This window comes from Micropterus dolomieu, linkage group LG21 (genome assembly GCF_021292245.1).
Source record: "Micropterus dolomieu isolate WLL.071019.BEF.003 ecotype Adirondacks linkage group LG21, ASM2129224v1, whole genome shotgun sequence".
Classification (NCBI taxonomy): Eukaryota; Metazoa; Chordata; class Actinopteri; order Centrarchiformes; family Centrarchidae; genus Micropterus; species Micropterus dolomieu.
Genome location: NC_060170.1, coordinates 21,102,457 through 21,112,716, shown reverse-complemented (window position 1 = coordinate 21,112,716; position 10,260 = coordinate 21,102,457). Strand labels below are relative to the sequence as shown.

The 10,260-nt window shown below is 39.9% G+C and overlaps 1 long non-coding RNA gene across 1 annotated transcript in view; it reads right to left on the bottom strand.

The window, feature by feature from the left end:
- Positions 1-3,512: 3,512 nt before the first annotated feature.
- Positions 3,513-10,260, bottom strand: part of LOC123960821 — a 16,176-nt gene continuing 9,428 nt past the window's right edge. Inside the window, exons 2-3 of the long non-coding RNA XR_006822606.1 lie at positions 5,004-5,096; positions 3,513-4,756 (exon numbers count right to left, since the gene is read on the bottom strand). This is a non-coding gene — a long non-coding RNA (uncharacterized LOC123960821). The remainder of the gene's footprint in view (positions 4,757-5,003; positions 5,097-10,260) is intronic.

Sequence of the window (10,260 nt, the reverse complement as noted above, 5' to 3'; positions counted from 1 at the left end):
AGGAGTAGGTGAGAAGGTCCAGACCAAGATCAGCGAGTTTTATATGTAGCTTTAGGTACCTGATTGTATTGAAAACTGAGCTATAGTCTCACAAGAAAAGCCTGCACATGGAAGTGGAAAGAGTATGAAATGAGTCTCATTGATGTTTTTAAATCAGCACTGTATTTAAAATTACTTTTACATGTATTGAGCAAAAAAGCATATATTCAATACACATTATGACAACTGCCTTGATACACAACCAAAGATTTCCCAAAAATTGACCAGAGTCGAGAAAACAAATATGATGGAAAGGCCTGTCCGGCCAGCTGCAGGTCACTAAACAATCAGATGATTAGTATGACAATTATGTTTCCCCCTTGTATGCAGACATTCTCCTGGAAGAGGATGTAAAGTTGCATATCAGAAGTATTGCGCATTACGTATTTGCATATTTTGCATACAAAGCTGTCTAATCTACATTTCTGTCTGTCTGTAAGTACTCACCTTTAATTCATTTCAAATCCATGCAGACATGCAGATGTTGCACAGTCTACAGGACACAAAGAATAAACTACCCTTAACTCAGACAGTTGTGAATCCTGCACAACATTCTTTTCAAAATCAGCAACGCATCAGATAGAAAAAAAGTCATTTGCAAAGAGCAAATGTTGCACATACTGTGGTAAAGGATATATCTGACGGCAGCAAAAGGATGCATTATTAGTTCTGTAATTGTTGTGTTATTTTTATTAACAACTGTGCTGAGATCGATATATCAACAATTGCCTCGCCTGTGCAACAAGATAGACAGTTTTCAGAATCTGAATCTCATTACAATCACAGTTGCGTCATTTCTCTGCGTGTTTGCACCACAGCTATAACAGCAGTTGATTTGTCTTCAGAATCTGGAGACAATTAGTTGCTGGAACAGAAATCAAAATGCCAGAGCTAGTCATAATGTAGGTCCAAGACAAAGACAGATTTTAGATACACAATGGTGTTTTGACAGGAAGCTGGGAGAAAGAAAATCGTAGAGAGCATGGAATTATAAGACAGCTCTCTCTTTCTCTTTATTTTCCCCTTTCTCTCTGCCCCCATTTCCCACATCTGTAGAACAGATTATTTTTGTGGCGGATGGGTGAGATTAACCCCTAATAAGACTCCACATTAACACCTCGCTGCTCTAATGTGTCTGCCTGTCTCTGGTATGACAGATTAGCTGCTGAAAGCCTTGTGGTACACGATAAAGACACAACATACACCTTCCCCAGGTCAGGGAGCAGGGGAAAAGATAACCTTTGAATTTTAGCTCTGTTTTTACATCTTGGGCTTTTTTTTCTTGGCACCCGAGTCTCTGTCTCATGTGCATGCCATACACCCACACACCGCCCCCTCCTCTTTACATCTCCTTTCTTATTAGAGGCCCCGTGAGCATTACACACACACAATCCCTGGAAAAGTTCAGCTTTTGCCCTCCACTGGGTCACACTGACTTCCCCTGTGTAAGGGCAGGAACATACAGTGTATTAAGAATTCATGGTGCATGTCTTTGAATGCAATTATCCATGACAAAATAGGCTGAGGGCCACAGGCAATACGGGACAAACTAACTATACTACACTCACACAATAACCACACAACATGTAAAGAAGCATAGAAACAGAAAGAAGCGCTCAAATTCCTGCACCAATTTGAGAGCATATGTCACACACATGCACATTTAGGCCTCTGGGCGTACAAAGATACACAGATCATGACATTCATTTTCTCCCACATGCAAAGACACATTCACGCATTCACGTCTTGTAAAATGGCTTTTATGGATGCCACCTGTCCATTGGGGATCTGATAAACACATGAAGGTCTGTTCTATTTAGGTGAATTAATGCTGGAGCTGTTAACATCATGGCCTTTCGCCTTTCCTTTAACTTCCTACACAGCCCCTCTTCTCCTCTCCACCGACCCATCCAACACACACACCCACACACAAAATACACTGGGGTTGCCTCTGCTAGTGGTGGAAGTTATCCATCACATTTTTCATTCCCTCTCTCCATGGAGCCACTCACAATCACCTCATCTCTCCTCATCACATCTGCCAAAACATTTCTCTCACGCTTGCAGCACTGACAGCTTTCAAACGTCTTCAACTGTACTGTATTGAAACGATGTGGAGTTTTAAGTTGGGGCCATCTCCCAAGATGGCACTTCAGCCTTTTTTTGCAACGCTTTCAAACAGAATCATTGGTAGATATAATCAAGTTTATGATCAAGTTATTATTAGTTAAATTATTTCGTATTATGGGATTGCAACTAATGATTATTTTCATTACTGACGATTCTTTTTTTGAATGATTATTTAGTGATTTTAAATGTCAAACAATGGTTAAACAAATGTATGTTAAAATTTCTCAGCACTCAAGGTGGCATCCTCAGCAGTCCAAAACCCAAAGATATTCAGTTTATGAGGATACAAAACAGAGAAAGGCAGCAAATTTTCTCATTTGAAAGACTGGGACAAGTGAATGTTTGGCATTTGTGCTTGAAAAAGTAATTTAAAAAAACACTGATTATAATTATAGCTAACAATTTCTTTTACTAAAGTACTAAAGTAAACAATTGACTTTGACATATTTCTGCTGCAAAATTATCCCTCCATGTTGATGCATTAAAGAGGTGGTATTATGGTTTTTGGCTTTTTCCCTCTCCTTTATTGAGTTATATATCTTTTTTGTGCATGTACTAGGTTTGCAAAGTGAAAAAGCCCTTAGTCCACCCCAAAGGGAGTTTCCATCTCCCACAGAAAACACTGCTCTGAATTCCCTGAAAACAGCTCGTTTGTAGTCCGGCCTTTACTTCCCTTTCTTGTGGCATCACAATGAAAATAGGTGTCATAATGCTGGCTCTGCTTCTGATCGGCTAGTAGTCCTTAACTAGGAACTGCGCATGTGCAACTCCCAACAAAGATCATTTAGAGACAGGATATATCACTCCACTGCTAAAACGAAGCCTTCAACACAGGGTGTTGAACAGATGAGCTGCAGCAATGTATGTATGACAAAAAATATGGTGTTTTTTGAAAATTAAACCATGTAAACCTGTTCTGGTACAACCTCTAAATAAGATTTTGAACCTGAAAATGAGCATAATATCACCTCTTTAAGTCTTGTAAACTTTGGCATTTTTCAATAGGAACTACAAAAAAACACAACCAAAAAAATCAAAACATAATGAATGTAGAAACAATAGGTGCATTGTTAAAGGTTAATTTTAACAGTATTATTGTTTAAGGCAGATTCTCCCTTTAAAGTGGAACAACATGAGTGAATTGGACAAAGATGCACTTCCGTGAATCCATAAATCAGCAACGCTGTGTCCAACTAGAGCAGCTGAATTGGAAAACAGACGTCTTTATTTGAAAAAGATCTTTATGGGTGTGTGAACCCTAAAATTTCATAAGAAAGTCTGACAAACATTGGATCAGGGCGGGTATTACAGGATACAAAAAAAATGTAAAGCTTCTCAAAAAACTTTTTAAAAGAGAAGTGAACCCAAATTGTGGTTTTGAATTGTATTCAGATTGCCACAGGATATCTGGATTGAATCTCTATAGATTATACAGAAGAGAAAAAAATTTATACTAATATTGAAGGCCAAGCATGCAGAGTTCATTGGAAACAGGTACAATGAGTGATACTGACCATGACACGGAGAATGCATTGTGGAGAGACATGCCCCACTTCCTGTTTGTGTCCTTGCTGCCAACTTCGCCTTGGCCAAAGGATTTGCAGTGAATGCGCCTGCCAGAAGCGCAGAAAACATTCACTCCTAAAATAAACGTTTCATTTGCTAATGAGCCAGTCGGTTTTATTGGGCTTTGGCTGATATGTGGAACTTCAATGCTCTAATGTGCATGGAAAAAACAGGATAAATGAGACTGACACAAATGGAAACAATGCGTGCCATTTCTTTTTTAACTACCAGTGCTGGTCCGCACCAATATCTGAAGTCATACATTCACAGCTTATTGGGTTTGTAGAATACAAATGCTACCAAAGAAGCATGAATATGTCTGAAACACATTTCATCTCATATACTGAATCAACATGGTGTTTCTGACTAAACTTAAATATCAGCTAAATTTAATGGCTCAAACTTATCAATTTGTAGTTGTATAAAAGGATTAGATTTGGACTGATGGTAGTGGACAGAAAAAAATAACTAAATGCCATTGCATTTGGTGCTCACTCTGTTCAAGGAAGTCGTTGCAAAGCTTTTGTTGATGTTTGAAAACGTTAAAGCAGGTAACTATTGAAGAAACTGATATGCAACATTAACCAACAGGTCAGGTGTTTGGAAAAGTGGGAACATGTAGGGAAAAAAAACAAAAAAAAGGTCAGTCATTTCAGATGATTTCAGGAGCTGAGAGACTGTGGAGGTTGTTAATACAGTTATTCTGTAAGTCTATCCTACACTGAGACACAAGCAATGTCACTACTTCAGTTGACCAAACAAAAAAAAACTGAATGAATGTATGAAATAGAATATAACAAAAAGGTGTGTGCTGCCCCCTAGTGGATTCAATATAACACAACTCTGAAATGAAGACCAACCACAGTCAAGTCACTGATGTTGTGCAAAGTAGCCACAAACAAAGGTAAAGGGGTTGCATAGCCTCGTCGTAACCATAATTAACCTTCTTCTCAAGAACCTTACGATGGTTCTCCACTGACTCCATCTCTTCTGCCCAGTGCTGTTCCTCTCTGGTCTGCTCCTATACAAGCATAAAACAGACAGGAAACTGTGCATTTTCTGTATGTCACCAATCAAGTGTGAACTCATTCCTGTTTTTCAGTTTAGAAGACAAATAGTTTAGCGCTGAACTGACACCAAAAGAAATACCATCTTGTCAAACTTTGGTTACATTTGTTCCATGTGTACCATTTAGTGGATGCCAACTTTGCATGTAGTAACGTGGCATTTCTGCCAACATACAGCAGACGGAACTACATGGACTGTACCTGCATGTCCAAATCCAATCGTTCATCCAGCTTGCGAATCTGCTCTCTCTGCTGCTTCAGGTCATTGGACTTATCCAAGATGTTAGAATCCACCTTCAAGACACACACACACACACATACACACACTTTTCAAACATTTCTGTACACAGATTATGTCTTGACAGATTAAACAAGAAAGTGCATTTTCCAGGGGCAATGTAGCCTCCCTATGAAAGCCTAAACTGATTACTTGATTAGCAACTGTGTCACAGATAACATCCAAATAAACATAGGTGTTATACCTGAGAATCTGTCTGTTCCTGACTCTAAAAACATGTCTGTCTGTCTTTCTGTCTGTATTTCGGCCTATCTGTTCAGTGGCTGCTGCTCATCTTAACTTCTGTGACCTGGTGTGCCCTGCCTGTGTAAAAACATCTGCTGATCGTTCAGATTTGTAGATTTTGTTTTGTTTTGTTTTGTAAAACGTTTAGCCCATAGATATGTGCTGTTCTGTCTTTTCTGATATACTGTATATTTTTTCTAAATATTAAAAAGACTGTGAAACATAATATGTAAATGTGCATGATTCCTGCATAAATAAAACAGTATCAATGATTCTATAAGAGAATAAATTGTTTCATATGCCAGATAGTGACAGCAAAATATAGCCAATTATAAAATTGCTAATAATAGCCCCTCTGCAAGCAACAGGAGCCGGGCAGATATTTATTTAATTGTTAGCTTGCTTTTATTTTTTTGCTTTTAATAGTAATAGTTGGACCCCAAAGCCAGCAATAGAAAAATACATCCCAATATTTCCCCTGTTTCCCACATCACCATGCATCACCCCGGGGGACGCACCTTCTCTTTGTTGTTGACATTTTATGTAGATTTTCCTTTTATACTAACTACATTTTACACTCACCCATTCACTCATGACATTACGAATATTTATGATTTCCAGGTTTGCCTTAAAGTTTATGTTCCTGTGTAGTTTGGTAAAATAAAAACGTTATGCGTTTGTTTATGTGTGCTTGAAGTGAAGTTAACAGGTGTTTTTTCAGTAATAGTACACACTTGGAATTGCGCATTCGCTTCAATTTGACTAGCTGAAAGTGTTAATTAGGCCTTAATCAGGAGGAAGTTCAGCAAAGAAACGAATGGGTTGGTTTGAAAAAAAAATTTGAGTGTCCTGGAGTGGGAATAAAGCCAAAATTGGCATTAGAGGACATTAGCCTTTGGAGTTACCTCTCCCGGTAGGAATAAGTGACATTGTCTCCCTCTGGGTTGTTATTTTTGTGCATGAACACAATTTGACATTTTGCCTGTCTTGGGTACACGTCCATGGCCGTCTAGGAGAGTAACATTACGTTCATGCATCCACTTCCAACAACATCTGGGCATGCTCCTGATGAGACCGTGGATGGTGTCCTGGGGGATCTCCTCCCATACCTGGATCAAGGCCTCAGTGAGCTCCCGGACAGTCTGTGGCACTACTTGGTGTCGTCGAATGCACTGATACATAACTTCCCAGAGGTTCTCAACTGGATTCAGGTCTGGGGAACATCATCCTGAAACTGCCTACACACTCTGGCCACAAGAGGCCGGGCATTGTCCTGCACCAGGAGGAACCCAGGCCCACTGCACCAGCATAAGGTCTGACAATGGCTCTGAGGATTTCATCCTGGTACCTAACAGTAGTCAGGGTACCGTTGGCTAGCACTTGGAGGTCTATGCGACCCTCCAAGGATATGTCTCCTCTGTACCACGCCAACCTAGTCCAGCTGGATGATGTTGCGGGCAGCATAATGTTCACCACGGCGTCTCCAGACACTTTCATGTCTGTCACATGTGCTCAGTGTAAACCTGCTCTCATCTGTGAGGAGAACGCGGCACCATCGCGGGCCTGCCAATACTGGTGTTCTCAGGTGAATGCCAGTCGAGCTACATGGTGACGGGGTGTGACCACAGATCCCAGTAGAGGATGTCGGGCCCTCATGCCGCCTTCATGGAGTCTGTTTCTGGCAGTTTGGTCAGAAACATGCACAACAGCAGCCCGCTGGAGGTCATTTTGTAAGGCTCGGGCAGTGCTCCTCCGGTTCCTCCTCGTACAAAGCAGCAGATACTGGTCCTGCAGCTGGGTTGATGCCCTTCTACAGCCCTGTCCAGCTCTCCTTGTGTAACGGCTAGTCTCATGGTATCTTCTCCATGATCTTGAGACTGTGTTGGTAGACACAACAAACCTTCTTGCAACAGCACGAATAGATGTAGTACTTAGTACTTATTGACCCTAAAAACAAACTGGTACCAAATTCAGGCTTGGCCCGTGGATTAGTTAGTGGGATTCTTTGTCTCCATTTTGTTTAAACACTTATTGACTGGTGTCCCCCTGATGAAAAGATGGTTAATGTGGAGGATTTTGCACAATGTCTCAGTGTGGGATTGTTTAATAAGCAGTATCAGCAAGATAAAGAGAATGAGGAACTAGCACTTGCTCACGAGGAGCGGCTCCGTGCTCGAGAGCAAGTCCAGGGTGAGGCAGCTCAGGTAAGATCCAATAAAACAGTATTTAATCTTTGAAAAACATTTAGTTTTTTCCTTGACAGTAGCGTTCCAAGGCCACAGTGTGATTGGGGGACATGATAAGTGCATTTATTTCATTTCCTGTTAGAACAAAATGTGTGTAACTGCATGATTTATTGTGAACTTCAAAAACAGTAGACTTTGATGCAAGCGCTTCCATTTGTATGTACTATGGAATTGGGACACTGGTCTCCCCCTGTATGAGGAAGATCTGCCATTTTCAAAGATCAAGTTTGCACTTCTTGTTTAAAAGTATTTTATAGCTGTTCAAGTTTTCATGCTCTATATTTGTTACCTGTTCACAAACGGTCCAGCAACACCCACCAACCCTTAAAGAAAGTGGAACTCAGTCCTAGACAACATATTAGGTATTTATGTGTTCAGAATTTGAATATTTTAAATAACACCAGAATTTATTTCTTAAAATAATTTGTTTCTCAAGGTGGCGGAGTTCCGTTCGTTCTCGGTTAGGACGGCTTAAAGCCGTAGGCCGGTCGCTTTCTCTGCCAGGCAGGCACGTGCATACATAGAAATAAAAAGGGGCTTCAGCACCTGCCCTTTTTCTTCTGCAAGAGAAAGTGCTGGGGGTGCTTTTTAAAAAAAAAACAAAAAAAATGAATGTACAGTATATTTATTCCTGTTTGCGCGCAGCTTCCTTGGCAAACAAATACATTTAGGCTATTAAATAAATAAAAAAATCAGGTTGAAAGATGAGACTTTGTTGAGTTATCTCTCTCCCTTCCTCGAGTTTACCGCTAATTAAGACAAAAGGCAAATACAGGCCTATACTTGCTAACATGCATGACTCATGAGTTGAGCTAATGTAAAAAGTTGGCTGATGTTTAGCTAAAGCAATAGGCTACGTCACGGCCATACAGGCTAATGTTAAAATGCGCTAATTTGCACACGTTTGACAAGTCAGTGCAGGTGAATGGGATAAACAAAATAACTAAAGCATATCACCACAGAACTTCCCCAGTTAATGACTTACATCAAGAGTATTTCCCCCTGAAATGTTCTTTGTAAATATGCAGATTAGCTTGTTGTAACTCAATCTAAAGGTGTTTTCTTTGCATTACAGTAAAAAAAGACATGGAAGCAAAATAGACCAAAGTCTCAAAATTGACCACTCCATGAAAAAGTGCTAACTTCATAGTTTTGATATGCTTCTCATCTTATAACTTTCTATTCCTTCTATTAGTTTGCTGCATGCTGATAGATCTTTACATAATCCAGACAGCCTTCCCTCAAATGTAAAACTAAGTCCATGTTACCCTCAGTTATTTTGTGTGTGTGTGTGTGTGTGTGTGTGTGTGTGTGTGTGTGTGTGTGTGTGTGTGTGTGTGTGTGTGTGTAATATAATAGCAACAATAATAATGTATTTGATCAATACATTAATGTATTCAGGCAATTCAGTTGCTTGGCTGTGTGAAGCTGAAGCTTATCTTTACTCATTTGGCATCTTGCTTGTGAAACAAAGACTAAAAGTATTTAAATAACATTTATTTTAATTATGCAGCCCAATGCTGCAGTTTAGTGTGAAGATCGTTGTTTTATAGTGTTATGTATTCCAATAACACCAAAAGAATTAAAAGGATTTATTGCCTTGTGAAAAATAAACACATTATTAATGAAACTATGTCATTTATTATAAATATATACTAGTAGCATAGAAAACATGCACATTGTGGCATAGTGAATACTAAAGAAGGCTTTGGTCTCTGTGTGAACTGATTATTTTGTAGAAAAGTAAAAATGTTATGAATTAAACAATTGCGTGAGTGTGAGGGAATTAAAATAAACTGGAAGGAAGTCAGAGTTGTGTTAATATATTTAATTTTTAGTTTTGCACTTGAGCCTGTGCACGTCCCTGCTGCCAGGGATTTGCTCCCGAGGTCCGTCTTGGTCGGCTTATTGAAGAAACTTGCAGTGGGAGGCCTTTACAACCCTGGCTCGGGTTAGAGGTTTGGTCGTCCTTTGTTACTGCTGGCGGGCCCACGTGGCTGGGTCCGGGCATCAGTGGGAGCAGTGTAAGTTAGCTCGATGATAGGCTTAAAAGAACTTGGTCGTTCTTGAATTAAAATTGTGTAACTTAACGGACTGATAACTTTTAACAAACAAAAGAAAAGAAAATAAAAAGCAAGTAAGTTGCTGGAAACGAGGGAAAAGCCGAGGTCGTGGCGCTTCGCATGTGTGGCTTGAAACGAAAAAAGAGCTTTCGTGGCACGCCTGGTCGAACTTCATAGAGCGTTGCTGGGAGAAGGAGCACGCTGAGCGTGTGCCAAAGTGCAGGTGAAGAGGGCAAGAGGACAAGAGGAAGAGCGAGCGTGTGTCGCTGCTTTTGTTTGTTGGGGCGTGGTTCCCAGAGGGCAGTCCTTTGTTCCCCTGAGGTCTTGTTTCCAGTTTCCTGAGAGACTGTCTTATAATATGTCTATTCTAAAATCTATTTGCGCGTATTGTAATCAAATATCTCCCCACAATCAAACCTTAATTGTCAAACGGTTATATCGTTCTTAGTTTTAAGCACTTGATAAAAAGGAAAACAATTGTCAGCTGTTAAACCTTAAAAGGTCAGCATTTCCTAGGAATCACATCAGATGAGAGGAACTTAATTAGCTTCCTGGATAATATTGGTTGTTACACATTCTTACTTAGAGAATATAAGCAAGATACACGAATGGCATCAGATTATGAA